Genomic DNA, 8,400 nt, shown 5'->3' with positions numbered 1-8,400 from the left:
CGTTCTCTCGATTTACGAGAATACGTGATGGACGAAGGACAGCGCGGACTTCTCCAAGTGAGCCACGTGTATGTGAGTAAAAACGTACACCCTGGCAGAAATGCGCGGCTATATGGATCTATTTTCCGTCATCTTCTCGGATTGCGTTCCGCGAATTGCGGCGCCGCGCCACAGTTCGCGAGAGAGAACGGATGACTAACTGATGACGATACAATAATTATTATCGCTTGTGTAGTCAGCTTGTGCGTAGCGAGCAAGGGGCCGGGATGCTGCGCTCAGACAGCGATGTTCACAAAAGTCACACCGTATAATCGGGTGTGGTCGCGATAATTATTTCACCGCGAGCGAGCAAATCATGTAGCATGTATATGCGTCGACTTGCTTGACGTTTAAGGTATAATAGATGACTTAAGTGCTACCTTTTAATGCTACCTAATCAATCATAAATTAATTAGAGAGAAATTCACTTTTCCCCTTTACTTTACATTATATATACATACTGGTTGTATAAAATTGTATATGAAGTTAAAATCAGGTTTGCGCTATAATTGCTATCTACCGACTTGAGAATACGTTCGGTGAATCCGAATATAGGCGGTCGGTTGGTTCATCGTTTCCCGCCTGCGAGCAAAAGAAATTTCATATTTCTCGAGGTGGCTTCTTCTCACTTCGGATGGAAGCATCGTATGTACAAAGGGAACGGGACCAAAACGGTATCCGCAGCAACGAAATTGTGGGCTGCTGCGGGAATTTCGATCGGCCCTCCGGCTACAGAGTCCCGAGGATAACGCAAGTTCGAGAATCTCTCGAGAAGTCGATCTCGAAATTTCACTTTCGCGCGCGCGATATTCGCGTATATAGGTAGATTATAGGGCGGCTTATCGAACTAAGAAGAACTTATTTCCTCATTTTACAATTTTGTGAAATAAAATACAATATAAAATCAAACTGCAGCTTTTGTTTATGCAATCTCTAACTTACCGTTTTTTGCGTGTTGATATTGGTTGAGAATTTATTGAAAAAATTGAGCGAGAAATTTTCAATTCGTCATAACGACCGGATGCAAGATCGAATCGGCGTGGTTCGCGAAAAAGTAAGGCGCCGCGACCGCTCGTCCTTGAAAAGTCGACACGGGCATGCAGTTGCAAGGTGGGCAGAAGTCCACCGGGCGGCGCAGGTCGTGTTTCTTTTGGCGTGGCGATGCAGGCGAACGATACGCTCGTGCACGTAAACGTACACAGGTAGGTATTCGTGTTTGCGAGAGAGAGAGAGAGAGAAAAAGTGTATACACCGGCGTGTCCGATGACTTCACCTGTATACCACATATGCTAGCTGCGCAGCAATGCTGATGCGTGCAAGCAGAAACGTAGATCGAGCATATGAGGAAGAGGGAGAGGGAGATAAATATATATATATAAAGGCAGAGAGGAAAAAAGAACGAAGAGAGGAAGAGAGAAATGGAGACAGGTAGAATGAATGAGGAAGGAGGAGAGACTGAGGGAGAATGCCTGGAAGATTGGATCGTTCGCTGCCGGTAGCAACGACCCTGGATGCATCGACTCCTGGGGTTGTTCGGTGGTAAGGGTAGCGGATAGACGAAGAGAATGAGATGACAAGGGAAACGAAGGGAGACAGGTATAATCGATGAGAAGGAGTGTTGAGAAGCAAGGCGTGTGAGAGAGAGAGAGAGAGGGAGAACGAGAGGGGACGAAAAGAGATAAAACGAGAGAGAAAGCGATAAAGGTGCTGGGAACTGGGGAGTCACCCTTTGTTGCCTGTCCTTCTCGCGCTCTTAGCCTCCCCGTGCTCAGAATCCGTCCTTCTCCGCCACCCCATCGCTATTCCTGTTTTCCTTTCTCTCTCTTTCTCCTTCTTCCTCCCCCACTGCACTTCCCTTTCAGTCGAACTCCCCTCTTCCGCCTCGATCCCGTCTCTCTCCGTCTCACTCACCCTGTCGGCTCTTCACGCTATTGATCCCGCAGCATCCACCGCGAAATAACGACGTACGCCCCTGTTTCTCTTGTTTCTCCTCTTCTCTCTCTCTCTCTCTCTCTATCTATCTTTTCTTTTCTCTCTTTTTTTAAATATATTTCTCTCTCTCTCTTTCTCCCCCCTTCACCGTCGGCCTATTTGTTTCACCTCTCTCTCTCTCTCTTTCATTCCTTCTCTCGCTATTTCCGTCTTCCTTTCCCGTTGAACGTTTCGATATATCTCGTGCACGCGGAGGAAAACACAAACGGGGATCTCGTACCTGCGAACGGATCCCGTCGCGATTCTCCTCCAAGAATGAGGAATTTGTCTGCGCACATATTTACCCGCTTGTAAAATATAAACAAACACGCTTGTTGCTGGACCAATCATTTTTGGGATTTATCGGAAAAATAAAATTAAAGTTTGGATCGCGACGGAAAATTTGATGAATTATAATTGAGCTTGCTAATCTGGTTAAATTGTTTCAGGAATCATTTCTGTTCTTTGAATGGAAATTAAAAAATTGATGATCCATCTTATATAAATTGACATCGAATTTCACGAATTCCACGAATTTCTTCCGAGGAAATTCATATTCTATAATTCACGTAGCGAATTCGTAACGAGGGGAGATGTGTTAGATTTGCTGGAAATAAAATATCGGTCTGATATTTAAATCATAAAGAAAAACTCGATACATTTAGACAATCGAGATGTCCGAATTCTGATAAATCGTATTATTAAAATCAATGATTATATATTGAAGAATAAATTAGATGGATATCTCAATATATCATCAATTTTGAATTAAGAAGATTATCTCGAGAAAATATTTCGATATTTTCAAGAAAAAAAAAATCTCTCTTATATGCCATACTTGTTAATCCCATTACCTGTCATAAAGTCTAATGCAAATGCTTGGCTTCTAATTGGCGACCCAGAATCCGTCCAAATGTCGCATTGGATCTATGGGGTCGACGATGAGGTCTTCGTCTTCTCTCGCGGCTTATTATTATCTTTTCATCGGAGGCTGGCGTTGAGGGAAGTCGGCGATATTTCTAGCCGATTTCTCTCACGTCGCCGGCGATAATCGGCGGTAATTTCTTTCCGGCGATGTCGCGTCTATTTCTCTTTCTCTCCTTCTCTTTCTTTCCCTCTCTTTTATCGCAATTCCACAAAGACGGATGGCGTATTTCTCGAGCGAGGCGATTCCCGCCGGAGGAAGACAAATGTGGATAGGTGACGTTTCGTTTCCCGACCAACGAAATGCCAGCCGAGAGGAAAGAAATTATTTTCCGGAACGAATATTCGACGTAGATACACTCGCGAGGATTTTCGAGAAACCAGGTGGTGGTGAGTCGGGATAACAGGAAAGAGAGAAAGGGTGGGCAGAGAATTGGCCGGTCGTGTGGAATTATTCCCGTACCGAATATCCCGGTTTTGCCCGTTAACAAATTAGCATAACAGGGAATCGGCTCGACTCGATTTGATTCCTCGAGTCAACCCCATCGAAACTCCGCCTTTCTCTCCCTCCCGTTAAGACTGTCTCGAGTGCTGCCCGCGAAGAGCAGACGTCGATGGGAGCCGACTTCTGACGTTGAATGTTGTGTAGTTGACGACGAAGGCTCGATTCTGCAAGATATTAGTTTAGTCTGAAGAGTGTATCGAATTGTGTGTCCCATTAATTATCATGATTTGATCAAAGAATTGATCGACGTGTGATGTAATTGAATTAATGCAAATTATGTCTTAATTATTATTCAGTGTTCGGTTCTCCTTTCATTCGATCAAGTGTGAAAGTACGAGAGAGATTTTATTAAAAAAAATCTTTTATATAATTCTAAAGGATTATTCAGATATTACTATCGTTTTTTATCAAATAGCTTTTTTGCAATTCATTGTATCGCGATGAAATTTTCAGAGGACTCGTCTCTCTTCGATATAATGACTTAATATAATGTCTCGATAGGCTTCCATTAAGCTGTATTTCTTATTCAACGAACACGAATCTGGCGTCATTTGCACGAGAAAAAAACGTTGGTTCGCAACGCTTTATTATTTTCTTTTTACGCTCATAAATGCGCGTATATATATACGGAACCTACTTCTTTTTAAATTATAACACGACGTCACGCAGTTTTACTTTCGGAAGAGGTTTTCGTCCAATCGACAAAAACCAACCCTCAGGGTCGAGGCGGGATTTGTTCTCCTGGAGTAACGACCTGAGGGGTTGAACAACCCCGAGTTGTGGCGCTGCGTGCATCTCCGCGATACCTAAATTCGATCACGTTGATGCGCGAACGGAATGTTTATTTTATATCCTCTTCTTAATTTATAACAATAAATAAAACTAGAAACGATATATTATTATCCATGAAATTTGTGAAATTAAAAACGATGTATATTTTACGCAAAATAGAGAGTATATTAATATTAGTATACGTTAACATATAATTAATAGCGTTGAATGTATAACTCTAATAAATGTCCACGCATACATTTGCAACGTATGATGTATATGAATAATATATTTGAATAATTCCGAGTCGTTTCTCTCTCTCTTAGAGAGTACATATTGCAACGTTCGGTTCGGACGAGTGATCGCGCATAAATTCGGCGGGTTCGCGAGTCGCGCGAACGTCCAATCTGTCCTCCGATCCCATCAGCGGCAGAAATTAGCGGCTGCTCGCACAAGACACTCCGCGATGCGTAAACGGTGGTCCAGGTGATTTGTGAGAGGTGGATAATGGGTATCCCGGGCTGCTTGCTGCCGCTGCACCCTCATCGGGGTGGCGATGGAGGAAAGACAGACAGAGAAAACGACGCGGCGGCGAGACGAGGACGACGAGGGCGGGAAAGGGCGGTGAACGCTCGCCGGCGGGGGTGGCGGACGTCGAGGGTGGATCATCGCAGGGCTGGCTGCAGGGACCGGCGGCGGCGGCGGTGGTAGTGTTGGCGGCGGATTTCTACGATATAACCAGGAGTGTACCCACCTCGGTGCACCAGTGGGGTGGTTTCCTCTCGGTCCGCTCGGGTCAGTGCCCTCCCGTAACATTGAACCGCCCCGCGATGCAGTCAGGGCCGAGCGATGGGCGCGTGCGCCGCCGAACAACTCTTCCCACCCCCGTCATACCCGGCGCGACCCGGCTAACCCTCCTCTCGTCGTCCTGCTCCTACCTTCGCCGGCGCGTCTCGATGCTTTAATTTTTTTTTTCATCCCTCTCCGCCATCGGTTTCCCCATTAGCCCTCGTCGGCCGACAAAACATCGCCTACGTTCTTCCGTTTCCTCTCCTTCCTTTTCTCTATTCCTACACGCGGGCAGGATTATTCTTAAAATTGAGTTGTGGAAACTGCGATGTATGGATCCGCATTATTCTCCGCAGTCGCATTCAAATCAGCGAGATGCGAAGGACGCCGCGCCCGGACGTTGCACCGCGGAGGATGGTGCATCGAGGGGGATGATTCTCTCTCTCTCTCTCTCTCTCTCTCCGCGGAGATAAACATGTAACATTTTTCCTCGACGTGCGAATTAATCAAAATTCTAAAATTCGAACGTAATAAGTATGATACAATTTTGAATATTTTATGTACAGTTTTAATATAATTATTTTTTTTGATAAAACAAAATTATGCTCGCTGCGTTATAATAAAGCGACGTGGGATTCTAAGATCTGCGAGTAACTAAGTTTACGCTACGCAGCGTTAAAGCTGTACAGAAGCTTCCCAGAGATTGCTACCCTTACTTTTCGTCGGCTGAAATTAAACTTATGGAAGCGGCGAAGAGCTATGTCGGATATTCTATTAATTAAATGAGAGTCTGAGTTTTCTGACGAACACACGCGGCGGATGGTGGTGAGTTTGAGACTTCGGTAAAAGCTCCCGGTCGACGTTCCTGCGGGAAATTCGCTCGCGTCGCCAACCGAGTCGAGTTCGAGGGACTTTCCAAGTACAACGAACCCAGCCCGATCACTTCGAGCGCCGATGACGTTATATATCGCGAGGTAGAAAAAGGGACGACCGATTTCGACGAGCGTTATCGAATCTAGCAAACTAAACTGGTAGCAGACACGCTAACGTACAACATTAAATTTCGTTTGCTCGACGCGGTGTGATTTAGACGAATTTGAATACGTAATGACATACGGTACCGATGTTTCGAATTGGAGAGCGTATATACCGTTTGTCACGAAAGAAGAAAGTTCAGACCGAACGATTAGGGGTCGAATCAGATTGAATCAGAATCTTCCATTCGCGGGTTTTTTTTTTTTTTTTTTTTAATGAAGGCGGTCGATGCAAAACCGACCGCTTAAAAGCAGCACGGCAAATTGCGCGCTAATTGGCTAATGCACACACGACGCCGGGGGTTGTTGTGGCGCAAAAATTAAATGAGATTGTTGTCGCGGGGAAAGTTTAATTGGAACCTGTATCATCCGCGCTCGAGTCATTTCGCGCCGCGGTGTATCGAAATCATTTCGAAATAAACACGGAGCGTCTGTGGGCCACGCGTTGCTAACACTTGGGATTGCGGTTTGGCTCGAAAAGTTGGAAACTTCATTAGAATCAGGCGTTGTTCTCACCGGCGAGAATCTATTTTACCGCGAGAGGGAGAAAGGAAGGAGAGACGAGAGAGAGAGAGAGAGAGAGAGAGAGAGAGAGAGAGAGAAAGAGACTCGTATGCAACTCCCTGACGACGGTGCACTGAACTCTCCCTCGATTGTTCCGCGAAGCGTTGACGTATCTTGAAGTGGAAAAAGGGGACGCATCGCACGGGGGAATATACGAAGGGGCGTGAAATGGCCTCATTTCGCAGCCGGAGCCACCGATATAGCGTACGCCGCTTCTTGCTCGCGGATGTTAGATACGCGCGTTCGATGCCGTATTTATCATCGGCAACTTTTGCGTCGGCTGTCGCGACGCTTTCTGACATCGAGCAGAGTCCGCAATTCTGCAGTCAACGATCAATTAACTGCATCTATGCATCCCGCATTCTGCTGCGAGGTGCGCGTTTCAAAATTCATACGTCACTCGGATCATTCTATCTCATCGATCTTTTAAACGGTGCACGACATATATTTTTATCTTCAAACTGAGCTGAATAAGCATATTTTCTTATTAATTACCGATTCATTTTTTATTACGGATATACGGATTAGAATGTGAAACCCTTAACAAAAAACCTTAATTTGAAAATGTAGTAGGCTTCATGAATAATTAATGTTTGCGCGATGATAAGAAAATAACTTCTGGCTTAGTTTAAAGTAAAGACAAGTTGGTTGTAAACCGTTTAAGAGATCTCGGTGAGATAGAATCATAGGGATATCATGAATTTTTTACTCGAATCGATACGCAGAATGAGGTGAGTCTTTCAGAAAAATGCCTCTCGCGACGGATGTTCTAGAGGTGTATAGGGCACTATTGCAGAGAAAGCGAAGACTAGAAATAGTAACTCTATAAAGCATTTATGCGCGTTCGAGTCCTGGAATAGACAGCGTGCCATCATCGGTCATTCCAAGTTTTTATTACGCGATTTATACCGCTGCGCCATTATAGGACACGTCACAGTTTCATTTTGCGGATTTATAATTTCGATTGTAAGCGGTCTTTTTCGAGTCGGGTCAGACATTTTTGTTTCACGAAGAATCGACAAATTCTCCACCACTCGTATAGTATACGGATGTGGAAATTATATCGCGCATATCGAGGAAATCGCATTTCCTTCAATCTCTCTCGGATCTCCCACGGACGAAATCGAATTTTGGCTTTCCAACTTTTCCAGTGGATGGGTATACATAAATAAACGCTTTGAGCATCGGTAAATATGCGCGTGTCCAATTGCCATCCGGCCGCATAGTTTTTCCTCATTTCTCTGTCGCGTCCTTTATTTTCGATTCCGCATGGGACTCACTCGCGGCGAGGTTTCGCGGAAAATCCGCGAGTGCGACGACGACGACGACGACGACAGGGTGGCCGCTTCTGGTGCGCGGGAGAGTTGCGGCAGCGACGCGCGCTTGGTCGTGGATGGGACGTCAAGGGGGTTGCCAACATCGTGCAACGAATGGAGATCGATTCCGAGTCTGGGTCAGGCAAGGGCGTTCACCCTCCGGTGCAGCCCGGGAGACACCCAGGATCGTAGCTAGGCTATCATGGCAGGCGGGGTACTGGCCGGGTGTTGGATCGAGGGGAAGAGATGAGGGGGTGGAAGGAGGGAGAGGGCTCGGGACACTCCCTTCTGTTGGGTGCAATGTACGCTCGTTCTCCTCCGTGTCCAAAATCGCTGCTCCGGACTGCCGCAGCTCCTGCATGCAGCAGCCCCTCCTCGACTCTGGGGCCGAAATGAGGTTCCCGTCGCGATATACACCCTCTCACCCCCGCGTTCACTTTTTTTCCGCGGCTGATTTAACGGGACGCTCCTTCTTCGAAAAAAAGAG

Source organism: Nylanderia fulva, unplaced genomic scaffold (assembly GCF_048542155.1).
Source record: "Nylanderia fulva isolate GAGA-0341 unplaced genomic scaffold, ASM4854215v1 Scaffold11, whole genome shotgun sequence".
In the NCBI taxonomy this organism is placed as follows: domain Eukaryota; kingdom Metazoa; phylum Arthropoda; class Insecta; order Hymenoptera; family Formicidae; genus Nylanderia; species Nylanderia fulva.
This window is presented reverse-complemented; position numbering follows the sequence as displayed.